The sequence below is a fragment of the Panthera tigris genome, chromosome B3, assembly GCF_018350195.1.
Source record: "Panthera tigris isolate Pti1 chromosome B3, P.tigris_Pti1_mat1.1, whole genome shotgun sequence".
Lineage (NCBI taxonomy): Eukaryota > Metazoa > Chordata > Mammalia > Carnivora > Felidae > Panthera > Panthera tigris.
The window spans coordinates 79,756,014-79,768,698 of record NC_056665.1 but is presented as its reverse complement, the minus strand read 5'-3'; the positions used below and the strand labels follow the sequence as shown (position 1 = coordinate 79,768,698).

Genomic DNA, 12,685 nt, shown 5'->3' with positions numbered 1-12,685 from the left:
GTGGATTCCACCCAAAGAAGGCAGACTCTGATTACTGGTTATTAAGCTTTTTTCCCCTGGCCATATGCCTGAATGGAAACGTGGCAGATTTTCCTTTGGGTTTCAACAAAGTGTTTTCTCAAACCGCAATGAAACGAGCTGATTGAAATGTCATAATAACAGTGGTGGTAGTAGATTGTTGCTACTTCTTGATAAAACAGAGAAATGGGGCTATTTGAAATCAGGGTAACTTTTGAGTGAAAGGATAAGACTTGGAAACCAAATATCAAATATGCTGGCTAATAATGAAGACCATTTGCTTGTTTGGAATTTCTGCAGATAGGCTATATTAATTAGTTTCTCATCTCCTGAGACATATAAGAAACACCTCAGAATGAAGAAGAAAATGCCAGAGCAGCACTTGTGTTGGGTGATGTTTGTGTTGGCTGTACTTATGTAGGACGAAAATTCTTTTTTCTCTTGTTTAGTAGCATTCCCGACACATTTGGGGTGATATCTAATGGGACTGGTCATCAGCCCAGAAATGCATAAAGGAGAATGCATTAGCCACAATTTGTCCTTATAATGCTCTCTTCACTTATTCTGGCACAAGATACGGATATATTCTAAAGAAGATCACCTTGCTAGAAGTGCTGATCACAATGCTCTCATTAGTCATCCTGAGTCACTGAAGTGGACACTTTTATTAGTGATATGATGTAATTGTTGTATTCTCAAGTCTGAAGCCAAAAGAGTTTAAGATTCATGAGGGGTTTTCGATAAAATATATTTAAAATCAAAGTCTTAGTCTTGGGCCTCATGTAAACTGAAAGTAAAATCGAGATATATTATTTGATCAAGTGCCACAAATTTTGGACAAGGCTCATTTTTTTTTACCTCAACATATAGGATTAATTCTGTATGTTATTTTTTCATTTGTTACCCCCCCTCCATGTATGTCAGCCATTTATAGTTGTTTTTTAAAATTGTGATAAAATATTCCTCACATAAAAATACACCATTTTAAGTATTTTTAAGTGTGCAGTTCTGTGGCATTAAGTACATTAACATTGCTATGCAACCATACCACCATACATTTCTAGAAAAATTTTGTTATGCCAAACTGACACTCTGTATCTAATAAACGGTAACTTCCCATTCCCCTTTCCTCTCAACCCCTAGCAACAACCACTATTCTACTTTCTGTCTCTGAATTTGGCTAGTCTTGGTATCTCATGTAAATGGAATCATATAATATTTGCCCTTTTATGTTCTAAATTCTTTTTTAAGCAGCTGGTTTTATATAGTCATCACAATTCAAATAAGGAAGAGATCAATAATGCCAACTTACTTTCATGGATAAGAGAGCTGATCCCTGAACGTTAGCCAATTTGTTCTACTGACTTCTAGCCCCAAAAAACATTATATTCAGTTTAAGATACTTCATTAAAACACTATTTTGTACTTCTAATCACTTTTATGATATTTGTTCTAAGAAAGTCTTTATTTTTCAAAATTTATTTATTTTGAGGGAGAGAAGGAGAGAAAGCATGCATAGGGGAGGGCCATAGAGAGAGGGAGAGAGAGAATTTCAATCAGGCTCTGCACTGTCAGTACAGCTCTCAAATATGGGGCTCTCAAACCCATGAGCCGTGATATCATAACCCGAGCTGAAATCAAGAGTTGGTTGCTTAACCAACTAAGCCACCCAGGTGCCCCAAGGAAGTCTTTAAAACCTCTCTCCCATCATCTCTCTACTGGTCCTATATTTAGCTTTCACAAAATGAGTTGATATTAATTATAATGATAATGAAGATAGCTAATATTTATTGTGTGCTTCCTGTTTGACAAACTTAATGCTTTTATATATGTATTGACCTCATTTAGTTTATGCAACATTTTATAAGGTAGATACCCCAATTATTCCCATTTATAGGTGAGAAACTGAGGCATGAAAGATGAGGTTGCCTCCACTGGGTTGTGCAGCTAGTAAATGTAGAGCCAGGACACTGAATACCACTACCTGGTCGATATGTAATAAATAAAAATCAGCATGTTAAAATGAACTGGATTTGGGAAGTCTATTAAAATTAAGGAAAGCTATGAAATTTCCGGTTTTTTACTTTTTCAATTATTTTATTTTCATTGGCAATTCAATTCCTTCATACACAAATGATCACCCAATTAGCAGAATCAAGGATAATGCTAAATTGGTTAAATAATAGACATTGCAGTAACATTCTCCTGTACAAAATACTTTTAAAAAGGATGGTCTTTGATTCCTTTCTCTGTATATCTGTAAATGTTATTACACATATGTTAGGCATTAAGTAAATTAGTGACAATAAGACATATGAGAGATGGGTAATACCAAGTTAACCACCAACCTAAGTAGACCAATGCTCTGATGATGCTTTTATCCTATAGGAATTTCAAGTTCTACATCTTAAGTCCACATTCTTTGATACATCAGCAGCACCTATCAGGCTAGGATTTTCTGTTAACTTTATCCTGGTTCTAGTCTTGATTTGCTCTGCAATAGAAACTGAGTCTTTCTTCTGTGTCTCAGTCCTATGGTTCTTTCAATCACATCTAACAGTCCTAATAGGATGGGTCAGTGGAATAACTAGCCAGTCAGGAGAGCATGGCTGAATAATTCCCAGTCAGGAGGTTATGGGTTATTCAAGTGATTGACAATATTTTTTGATAATGAGTCAGGTAATGGCTTTGTTCTGTCTTCCACGTCATAGCAATCAGCAATTAGAATTCCATTAGTCATTTCCTCTCTGGTAGCTTAACTCCATACACAGCATCCCCAAATATTCACCAGAGATGCATCCTGTATAACAGGTAGTTGGAATGGCTGTTGCTGCAGGACAACAAATGATCTTTGAATTTGGAGAAACAGTCTTTTAACCTCTAATATTGAGGTAAATTTTTTTTCCCTTTCTGTAAACATTGCTTTAAGACTGGATCATTTCAGGGCCAGAGGGGAGACATGGTGTTTACTCCTAGGTTCTCCAGAAATTAGCCTAATGCCTAAAATAGATCATTATTGGATAGAACTTTTAGATTCTCAGTTTCTACTGCCTACTTTCATTCTGTTACTCATGGTTATGTCACCTGTCTCTACCCCCATGCATGCTTCCATCTCCTGCTTTGTAATTACTTTCCTCAAAATATTCTTGCCTGAAGATTACATCCCCCACTTACTCCTCATAAGTTTTATATAATGTATATATTGTTTGTAATGTGTCATTTTCCTTTATATTGTTACATTGTAAACATGCTGTGTTAAAATATGTTAAATTGGTTTAAACAAGTTTCCTTTTTAGCTGCCTTTAATTTAGCTCAGATTGGTCTAAATCCATGAAGAACCATATATTAAACACTCTTGAATAGCTTCTATGAAAAGAAACTTAATTTATGATGTTTAGTATTATACATTATACAGTTTCTTTATTTTTCGCTCAGTTCATCATGCTGTGAAAATTCATGAATATTTAACTATTAAATGAAATGCAAAATTTTCATTATCATTTTATTGAAAACTTGACATCTTAAAATACCATACATACCATTAGTATTCTAATGCATTGTCACCTTATTGAAAAATGCTGCTAAAAAACAATACAGCCATTCAGAAAAAAAAATTTTGTCCGCCCAAGGCTATTAACTATAGTTCTACACATACATTAGTGACAAATAAGTGAAGCAGCCAATGCTCACAAAAGATGTCACTAAAATGCTAGGAAACAACTGTAACCATAGAAACCATCTCACACTGCAATCTGAACATCTTTTGTCAGTGTGTGACTAGAAATGAGATGCTTAAAATCATTAGACTATCAAAAAATCTGAACATCTCTCCATTGAAATTTACATATTTAAATATTTTGAAACCTGCAAAAACTTCAACATGATACTTCTATAAAATATTGTTTCAGCTCCTAGCCCTCAACTATCAGTTTAGATATAACAACAAAAATTATACATGAAGACTTACAATTTTTCCCCCTCTATCTTTAGGCTATATGCATTGTCTAAGGAGCCTAAACAAACACCCTGGAGAACAGAGGTTAGCTCTGAGGGCTGTCTACCCTCCTGCTCTAAATCTTCACAATGGTGCCATTCTTCACCTTTCCTTTCTCCTTTGAACAATCACTGGCTTAAATTGTACCTGCTCCAGCAAGACAGGTTTGCAGGTTTCATAAGCCTTCATGACAGTAAGTACAAAATTGTCTTAGATAATGAGATATTTAAATAAAGGATTTGACAAACCAGTGTAGGAGAGCGTGAGTTTGGATGAATGTGGAACAGCCTTTGCAACCTTGGCTATGGAACTGACTTTTTCCCCTTGTCTTCATCTTCTCAGAAACTCCTGAAAGGTCTGGTTATTTAGCTGAATGATCTGTGTTTAAGGGGCAGTAGAAGCCATTTTCCCTGAAACCTCCATTTGAAACTAAAGGTTAAGAAGCTTCTTTAGCAGCCTAGATTATTGAGACTTTACTGCTTCTAAATCACTCTCTCTACCCGCTTCAGTCATCATTCTAAAAACATTTATGAAGCACCCATAATGTGTAGGCACCATTCTAGGCACATGGGGCAGACACATCAGTGAGCAAAGCAATGTTGCCTGCCTTATGGAGTTTGCATTTTAGCACTTGGAGACAGAAAATAAACAACAGAACAAATACTAAATTTATAGTATGGTCTATATACTTGGTATTTTTTGAGTGCCTACCTCATGCCAGCCACCATTCTAGGCTTTTCAGATCCAGCACTGGACAAGATAGGCACAGCCTCTGCTCTCCTGGAGCTTTCATTCTGAAAGAATCTTAAGGAAGGATTTAGTAAATACATGAATACATAGACAACATACTTAATCTTTGAGGCTTTATCATTGGGATCATCCAGGGCAGCTCCAGCTATCTATATTATAGGCAATCAACATGACATAAATAAGTTCCATGGAACAATTCTTTGTGGCTGACCATGTATCTAAAATATGGTGTCCAATTTTCTGTTCATTTCTTCTCATTATACTTATTTTTCGGATTTCTAATTCCTCTTCTCTATAGAAAATGAAAACCCTATCCTTTATGAATGGTTTCTATTTTCCCACTGCCAAATAACAATGGTCTTCTTCCATAAATCTCTATAAATGAAGCTTACCAAAGATTTAATAATACATAATGCATGAAATACATATTGATATATGTATACAGACAGTCCCTGACTTAAAACGGTTTGACTTAATGATTTTTTGACTTTATGATGAGGTGAAAGTGATAGGAATTTAGTAGAAACTGGAGTCTGGATTTTGCTCTTTTCCTGGGCTAGTGAGATGTAGTGAGATCCTCTCTCATGGTGCTGGACAGCGGCAGGAGCTGTAGCTCCAGGTCAGCCTCATAATCATGAGCATAAGCAACTGATACACTTATAAGCATTCTATACCCATAAAATCATTCTGTTTTTCACTTGCAGTAAAGTATTTGATGAGTCACATGAGATATTCAACACTATTATTAGATGATTTTGCTCAACTGTTGAGTAATGTAAGTGTTCTGAACATGTTTAAGGTAGGCTAGGGTAAGCTATGGTGTTCAGTAGGTTAAGTATATTAAATGCATTTTTAACTTAGTATTTTCAACTTATGATGGGGTTATCAAGACCTAACTCCATTGTAAGATATGTAAATGTGAAATACATGCATATACACACAGTTTTTTGAATACTTATTATGTGCTGGGCATCATGTTAAAAATATCATTCTCAGGGGCACCTGGGTAGCTCAGTTGGTTGAGTGTCTGACTTCAGCTCAGGTCATGATCTCACGGCTCGTGAGTTCGAGCCCCATGTCAGTCTCTGTGCTGACAGCTCGGAGCCTGGAGCCTGCTTCGGATTCTGTGTCTCCCTCTCTCTCTCTCTCTCTGCCCCTAACCCACTCACATTCTGTCTCTGTCTCTCTCAGAAATAAATAGACATTAAAAAAAATTTAAAAAAATATCCATATTCTCATTTAAATATTAAAAGAGCTTGTGGAGGTGGGCATTATGATCATCATTTTCTGTGGGAGGGAAACCAAGGACTAGAACAGTATAGTAACTGGACAAAGGATACATAGCTAGTGACTAGTATTGCTAAGACTTCAACATGAACGCATCAGACTTTGGTCTATGATTTCAACCACGATTATTGAGTCAAGGAGAAAGACAGACTGTGCTTCCCCCCACCCACCCACCATGTGCCCCAAAGGGACTCTCCAGAAGGACCTAGCCTGCACTTTATCATAGTGGTCCTGGAGCTTCTTCAACTCTCCTGTGGGTGGCTCCTGTCTACTCACTGCATTCCTGCATCTTCTCTACACAGCCACATGGTCTCCACTAAGCACAGTGTCCAGGATGTTCCTTCACAGCTGTGTATGCAGGGGTGGCATTAGGAATCAGACCAAAGGAGAAGGGTTTCTTATGATTGCTTAATAATGACCTTCTGTACACAAATGTTTAGAAATCTTAAAGTTGTAAAGGACCATGAAGGTATCTAACTCCCTCATTTTACTGATGACTAAATGGAGATTTAGAGTTGACATGAATTGCCCAATTACTTCATTAGCTAATTAGCATCAAAGCCAGGTCTGAACCCAGGAATTCTATCTCTTTTAATAGTAGACTGGCTCCTACACATATCTGTTGTGTGTATGTGTGCCCATAAATGTGCAGATAACCAGTACAGACATACACACACGTGTGCATTCTGTATATATTGAGAGTTACCCATATGTTTAAATTTTATTTCCAGTTTAAATTTTACTCTGGAATATCAATTTTGTTTCTTGCCTAATTTTTGTTATGATTCTTTAAACTGCATCTGTAATGTCACAAGCAACCTTGATTCATGGGAGGGCACTGAAGGAGGAACTAGAGAAATGATGTGAGTCTCACTCATCAAGCCTCCATCTCTCCCCACCTCCGCAGTACCTCCCACAGAGCCCACAGTGTAGTTACACTTTGCACCATTCCAAACCCCTATGCCAAGTATGAATTTCATTAGTATTTTACAAACAATATATTTTATATATGCATACATGTGTATGTATACATAGAATATTTACATCCAATAAGAAGGCCCACACATGAAATTTTCTTTTTCTTTAAAAGTGTAAATGTGTTACAAAATAGTTACTCTACCTTTTTAGATAATAGAGAAGATGATGCCTCTGAATTTTAAAAGGTCTTTAATGATAAATGAACAAATGAATAAAAATTTAATAAAAATGGCACAGCACCTTGATCTTTGCCATGGTAAGTCAAGCGTGAGAGCTTTGATTCCAATCCTCAATCACTCAAATGATATCGAATCTAACACATAAGTGATTTCTGTCCACACTGCAATGTAATATCCAGCTGTTTGCTTTTCTTCCGGGACCCTGCTGCCCACCCCATCTGAAACTGAGGGGAGGAAGCACTATTAATCATTCTTTTGCTCATTATTGAACTGGATTCTTCTCAGAGCCACTGGCCCCCCAGGGCATGGGGGAACCTGCTTAGGCGGACCACCCAGGATTCCTTAGAAAAGTGGTCATTCTGAATGCAGGTGGTTGGTCTCCTGCTCAGGTTTCTGTTAAGACCCATTAACTTTGTCTTGATGGGCACTTAAGAGTATTAACTCCTTCATTCCCAAGGCATCTAGGCACTAAAGTTTTTGAATGTTCCAGGAGAATTATTGCTCCTCAGACTCAGGGCACCAGCAGCTCTAGTTCTGATGAGAGAACACCACCCCAGGAAAATTACAGACTAAGGATCCAAATCCGAGCCAAGAAATCCCAGCAGGTACCTCTTAGAAAACTGGGAAGTGTTCTGTATTATGGAATTGAAGATAGAAGTGTTTTTCAGGGTGCTTGGGAAGATTCCTTTGGTATCTCAATGGCCCCCTCCATTAGTTTTCCAGTGGTTGAAAATTTACCATGACAGCTTTATTCCTTTCTATTTAAGATTTTGCCACCTGTAAAAATGCAAATACCCTTGGAAGAATCAGCATATTAAGCTTTATGAATGAAAAGAACATTTAAATGAGAGAGCTGACCAGATTCGTCCTAAGTACAAGCTTTGATAGAAGCTGGTGACAATACTAAGAGAGGGGGATGGAGTAAAGACAGGTGGAGGTGCCAACAACAGGAGGAAAGGAAGAAGGAAGGGAGATGGGATTTGCTGAAAACACTTGTCATTGTTAATAAAGGCTATCAATTCAAGGATTGTAGGAGAAAAAGAAAGGCAGAGGGATGAATGGGGGGTGGTGAATGGGAGAGGAGTGAGTGTGTGTAGGAGTCAGAAACTAGTGAGAGACTGGTAAGACAAAAGGTTGATTTACTTTAAATGCAAACATTGGGCAAAAAGAGATGATCATCTTTGTAGATCAGATACTATGAGAGAGCAAAGAAGTTGATGTCATCATAGTAAATTGGTTTGCAGTACAGATAGAAATCAGTACTTCTGTTTTAAAGTCATCCAATTCCTGGGGTGCCTGAGGGGCTCAGTTGGTTGAACATCCAATTCTTGATTTCGGCACAGGTCTTGATCCTAGGGTTGTGGGATTGAGCCCCACATCAGGTTCTGCACTGAGTATAGAACCTGCTTAAAATTCCCCCTCTCTCTCCCTCTGCCCCTCTGCTTCTCTCCCCCACTCATGCTCTCTCTCTCTAAAATAAAAAAAAAATTAAAATCATCCAATTTCTTTGTTGGTATCTTTTACTTTTCTCCATTAAAGTCTTTAAGGATGCACATAAAGCATGGAGACTTAGTAAATATTTGTTGAATTGAATTGAAACCGAAATGCTTTTTAACAACTTTTTCTTAAATCTACTCAGACAATATCACTACCCTGACAAATAGGCCCTGGGAACTCTGAATCCAGAATTGAATAAAAGAGAAGCTCTTTACACTGGGTTAAACCACCTCTCAGATGTCAGTGCTCTCTCCCTTACACCGAGCATGGTTGCCATTGCAGGAGAGGAAAAATACCGTTTATTCTACCTTTTTAAGTTCTCGCTGGGGCCCTGTTAACAAAGAACATATTAAGAGAAAAACATACAAATTTATTTAATGTAACTTTTATGTGACATGTGAGTCTCCCTCCATAAGGAAATGATACGCCAAAGAAGCAGTGAAGCCTGATTGTGTTTTGTTTTGTTTTGTTTTGTTTTTTTTGCTGGGCATCGTGAACCTTGGAGAGTTATAGAAAATGTGATAGGACCAAAAAGGCTATGAGCTAAGAGTAGTAAACTGGAGAAAACTTTTGAGGCCCGTGCATCTAAATTCCTTTTGACATCCCTCTGTCTTCAGAGATAAGGTTGCTCTTTTCCTCTGAATATAGGAAAGGCACCTCTCACAGGATCTTATAACCTGTTTCATAGGAAGGTCAGAAAATCTTTCAGGTGCTTGCTGTTTCTCAAATTCCTTCACCTTGAAATATTCAATATGCCAAGGTGTCATATTTGGGGGTGGCCTGTACTGAATCCCGTTACCATTTTCTGTACAGTTTTTCTACTTCTCACTTATGAATATCTACATATCTGCTGTGTCACATGAAGCCCTGTCTCTTCTGGTTTTCACATTTGCTTTTCAGATTTAATGTCTTCTGTTAGACTTTTTTCAACTGATAAAAACTAATTTTTCAGCACTGAGCTCTGTACTTTCCTTTGAACTTCCATACAACAGTCCTGAATGCAATACCTTAACATATGCTGAATAGGACTTAGACTGATACAGAAAGATCTGACAGATAGTGTCTAGATGGTGGGGAGAAGACGTGGATGCTAATTCCATAGTAACTGTTGAAATGGTAATGTAAAATGTGCCAGAATCTATCTCTAAATTATGATTCTAAGCTCTAAATTATGGTTCTAGTGTAACCCTTAGGAATGATTCCAAAAACTCTAGGGACAAATGGCCATAGCTCTTATTTATTTATTTTTTTTCCAGTAAGATGTGTATTTCTCTTTTGTGTCCACTCTTGGAAGTTTATACAGTTCACTTGAGGTATGAGTCTGAATTTTGTATCCAATCAGGATAAATCAGGGATTTGGTTCCTGTGATGCTACACACTATAGTTATTAATGAGCCCTACAGAGTGCTGATTTCTACCAGCCAAATCCTATCACCAGATCCTTGGAGAGAAGATGGTCATCCTGGTGAGAGGGAAGATGGAGGGAGAATGGTTAAGCTTACCTAAGAATACCCAGGTTCATCCTGGATCATCCCAGAGTTTTTGCTTTTAGAGCTTAAGCTCTTCCATTCCCATCCATATGTCCCTCCAAGTCCCTCACAACCCCAGACACACTGAATCACAGATAATCTAATTAGCCATTCCTTCAAGGGCTTGAAATACCTGTTATATGGATCTGTCCTCCAGTTGTTGGACAATTTTTCCTTCTCAACCCCTGTAAGATCTTCTTACATGCTTTTTCTTGACAATAAAGCCATCCATCCAGTTTCCAAGAGAGGTTCCAGTTCTACCCACCTTCACTATTTCTGAAGATGGGAGGGTGGAGGTAAGTTTTATGGCTCAGAGGTGAATTATCCTCTTAAGAATTTTCAAGGAGATTTTTCAGCATCTCTTCTCACTACAGCATAGAAAAAAGTCCAATTTTCAGTAAGCCATCCTTCTACTTTAGGTATCTCCAGGGGTAATTTTGTTAGTACTACCTTGAAATCTTTTTGGTGGCACTTGAGTATACATCAAATTTAAAGTGCTTCTGAAGGCATGGTGTGAGGCAGGGTTTCTCAATTTTAGAGGCTCTTAAAAGAATGGCTGATAGAGTTTTTTAGTTGGAAAATACATAGAGATTATCCAATTCAGTGCAGCAATTAGACATCAGAGTGTTTTCAGTTTCCTCTCTCATGTCATATATCACTAATAAAACTAGAGCTCTTTCTTGATGGACCTTTATTCAACCCCACAATCCTTTCCAATTTAACACTCCAAGGAGACATTCCTAATTGATCAGACTTGATAAGCAATATGAAACCTATTTCCTCTGCACATTTAGCTTGATCTTTTTTTGGCATATTATAGAGAGAGGGAGGAAAGGAGAGTGGAAAAGAGGGAGCTACAGAAGGAAGGAAGGAATGGAGGGAAGGACGGAGGGTGACTGTCTTGCTGGAGTCATATAAGTTTTTTTGGTATCATTGAGAGTATAATTTGTGCTATGCCAACCTTTAACATTTTCATTAATTAATGCTAATTAATAGTTTTTGCTTCACAAAGCTCTTATTATAGAATTAATTCTCCTTAGAAAGCATCCCTAGGAAATAAGTTATAGCATTGTATAATGTAGAGGATCTGAACCTCATTAGAATGAGGGACTTTGTAGCCTTTTAATTTCCAAGCAACTTCTGTATCACTGAGAGCAGAGCTAATAATCCCACAGACTCACAAGCTGAGAAGTGATAGTGTGATTGGGTTGCAGTTTTTAATATTTATGAGTGCCTAACTGTCAAATGGACTCAAATCTAAACTTTCTGCTGTCACTCTCAACAGGGAGGCTGAAAGCAGGTCAAGTGTGTGGGCTCATCCTTCAGTTATTTTGGAATTAATGGTCCACTTAGGTTGGATCTACATAATGCCACATCAACTCATTGAAAATGAAAAATTAGGTCAATCACCTAGCTATTTTGATACCCAGTGAAAAGTCATCAATGTGTCCATTCTGAGCTTTAGGCATAAATCATTAAAATCTTATTTGTGGTATGGATAGACAACAAATACTATTAGGTTCTATGACCCAGTAATGATACATGATATTTAATGAGTACATTTTATATGCCAGGCCCAATGCTAAGCACTAGTACTTTAAATATATTATTTTATTTAACATTCACAACAACCCTCTATACTATTTTCCTTGTTTCAGAAATGAGCAATCAAAAACATAGTTATCTTTCTTTTTTATTAAGATATGGATTATATATTGGGGACCTGGGTTGCTCAGTTGGTTAAGCGCCTGGCTTCTGATCAGGTCATGATCTCATGGTTTATGGGTTCCAGCCCCGCATCGGGCTCTGTGCTGACAGCTCAGAGCCTGGAGCCTGCTTCGGATTCTGTGTCTCCCTCTCTCTCTGCCCCTCCCCCACTTGTGCTCTGCCTCTCTCTGTCTCTCAAAAATAAATAAATGTAAAAAAATTTTTAAAAATATAAGTATTATATATTTAATAAAAGCAAATATTCTTTTATTCTGTGGTCAATTATAAGTCTAAGGAGTTTCTGTTAAAGGTGGATCAAATAATAGGGTCTTAGTATAAACTGCCATTGTTTTGGTTTCTAAAATTCTTCAGAATAAAAAGTGAATTTAGAAAAACATATTGGATATCTGGAATGTTGAGGCCTTTCAGGAGAATTGAAACCTTGGTGGGATTAGGACTTTTTATCTTCAGTCTTCCATTTCCTGATACCTCATAATGGGTTGAGGTCACAGTAACAGAATTGAGACCCTGTTCCAACCTAGTTCCAACCTAGAGGAACTGTGTCATATTGGTACCAAGGAAAGATACTGAAACAATCTGGAATTCTGTTTGCCAAGATCATCCATAAAAAAGTACATGATCCAGGAAAGTTGCGCTACTTATTGCCAACCATTCAACATTAAAAAAAATGTTTACTTATTTTTGAGAGAGAGAGAGAGAGAGAGAGAGAGAGAGCACAAGCAGCG

General features: G+C 37.4%; 1 long non-coding RNA gene across 1 annotated transcript in view; it reads left to right on the top strand.

Annotated features, from left to right (window-relative positions):
* LOC122239572 overlaps positions 1-12,685 on the top strand; it is a 62,463-nt gene that overhangs the window by 18,899 nt on the left and 30,879 nt on the right. The window contains exon 3 of the long non-coding RNA XR_006218776.1: positions 4,009-4,205. This is a non-coding gene — a long non-coding RNA (uncharacterized LOC122239572). The remainder of the gene's footprint in view (positions 1-4,008; positions 4,206-12,685) is intronic.